Source organism: Ochotona princeps, chromosome 6, assembly GCF_030435755.1.
Source record: "Ochotona princeps isolate mOchPri1 chromosome 6, mOchPri1.hap1, whole genome shotgun sequence".
In the NCBI taxonomy this organism is placed as follows: domain Eukaryota; kingdom Metazoa; phylum Chordata; class Mammalia; order Lagomorpha; family Ochotonidae; genus Ochotona; species Ochotona princeps.
In genome coordinates this window covers 25,619,486-25,621,596 of record NC_080837.1, presented here as the reverse complement: position 1 = coordinate 25,621,596, position 2,111 = coordinate 25,619,486, and the positions used below count along the sequence as shown (strand labels likewise).

Genomic DNA, 2,111 nt, shown 5'->3' with positions numbered 1-2,111 from the left:
TTTCTTCTGTCAGTAAAATGCCACCAAATGCCTCTGACATACTGAGCACTGTTTAGGCAAATCGAAGATACAAAGGGTGGCTGACATCATGTCATATCAGGTAAAGACACCACCTGGCATCTCATATGGGTGCAGATTCACGCCTCAGTTATTCTACTTCTGACCGAGCTCCCTGATAAAAGCCTTGGAAAAGCGGTGGAGACTGGATCAAGTGTTTAGGCCCCTGTCATCCACATGTTTGACTTGGATAAAGCTCCTGACTCCTTGTTTCTACTCAGCACTGGCCATTGCAGTCATTGGGGAGTAAACCAGTGGACAGAAAATTGATCTCAATCTTGAAATCTGCTCCACATCCAACTATGACTTTCAAAATAAATTTTAAGTAAGAACATGAAGATGAATCAGTCATGTATCTTCCCTCAAGACTGAGTTTCTTTAACTAAAATAATTAAAACAATTATAGAAAACTACATCAAACACCTACTTGGTGAGGCACTATTCCAAGCACTTTAAACACCTAAGTATTCATCCTACCGAATCCTAACAAGTGCATGAGACATGCACCACTCCTGAAAGCAAGCAAGCTGAGATACAGGGCAAATAGATTTTCTAAGATCATCCAGCCAGCACGTATTCATCAGGATCTGAGAACAGATCATACCCAAGGGGGTCATTTCGGTAGGTCTAGTGGCTCTGCAGCCTATGCCAGTCCAGAAGGAATGGTCCCCTGATGGTGTCATTGAGAGAAATTAGCATGAAATTATTGCCATGAAGTCAAAGATCCTCTTCTTCAGGACATCTGTGCTTATGGTTTTAAGAAGCCTGCAGTTGTCCAGCAAAGAGTTATTATTCCTTGCTTTAAAGATGCAAAGGTAATTTCAGCACTCAAGGAATACATAGGAGAGACTTGTCACACCTGCATTAATGGAACCAATGTGAAGACTGAAGTACCAATATTTTGGTTGGTATATCAGGAAGAATATTTGGTATGGTAAGCAGAAAATATTTATGCCATAATAGATCTGAATGTTTATTTTGGATGAAGCAGATAAATGTGGGAATGACAGTTTAAGGGCCAAATCTGAGAATTTTCAAAAATTAAATACCACCATTTAGGTTGTATTGATTTCTGCCATGATGCCAACTGATGGGTTGGAAGTGACCAAAAAATTCATGAGATCCAATTCAAATCCTGATGGAGGGGCACTGATCCTTGGAAGAATACAACAAGTTTACATTAATGTTGTAACAGAGGACTGGAAGCTGAGTACACTTTGTGACTTGCACAAAACCACTGTCCATCAAGGCAAAGTGCACTGGCTCACTGACTGCAGGCCAGAGACTTGACATTTTCTGCTCTGCATGGTGACATGGACCAGAAGGAAAGAAATGTCACTATCAGTGAATTCTGATCAAGGTCAAGCCATGTTCTGATCACTACTGACTTGTCAGCTCATAGGATTGATGTGAAAGTGTCTTTGAATATTAACTACAATCTACCCATCATGAAAACTATTTTCAGAGAACCGGCAGAGAGGTTCAATATGGGAGACAAGGTACAAACATTGTTACAGAGTAAGAGGATTCTCTAGAACACTGACTTGCCACAATAGTACAGGACAAAATGCCTGTGAATGTGGCTGACCTTATTAAATTTCAGGTATAAGATAGTTTTGAAGGCAGTGATTACTGTTGCTGAATAGCAATCACAACATGCACTTGACTTCTTCCTTTAGGAATACTTGAGTCTTATTTCAATGCTTATAATACATCAGAAACACAGAATTTGATAGCAAAGCATTAGTCATGAGCTCTTAGGAGAAAAGTCACTTTTTCCTCTCTATGTTACATCTTTGGGGTGGATATAAAAGATAGGATCTGTAAAATCCTTCTTGCCATTTATTGTCTAGTTCTGTAGAAATTGTTGTTAAACATTGGTAGCTGTTCTCTATCATTTAATAATACACTTGTGAACTAAAAATAATTGCTGTATAAAATCGGATTATGTAAGCTAGTTCACCTGCCTTCACTGCATTTATCATTAGTCTGAATATAAATGCCTTTAAAATTGATTTAAGAAAGTATTTCATTGCATTTTGTCTGGCATTGTA

General features: G+C 38.7%; 1 pseudogene; it reads left to right on the top strand.

Annotated features, from left to right (window-relative positions):
- Positions 1–551: 551 nt before the first annotated feature.
- Positions 552–1,592, top strand: LOC118759235 (eukaryotic initiation factor 4A-II-like; annotated as a pseudogene).
- The last annotated feature ends 519 nt before the right edge of the window (positions 1,593–2,111 follow it).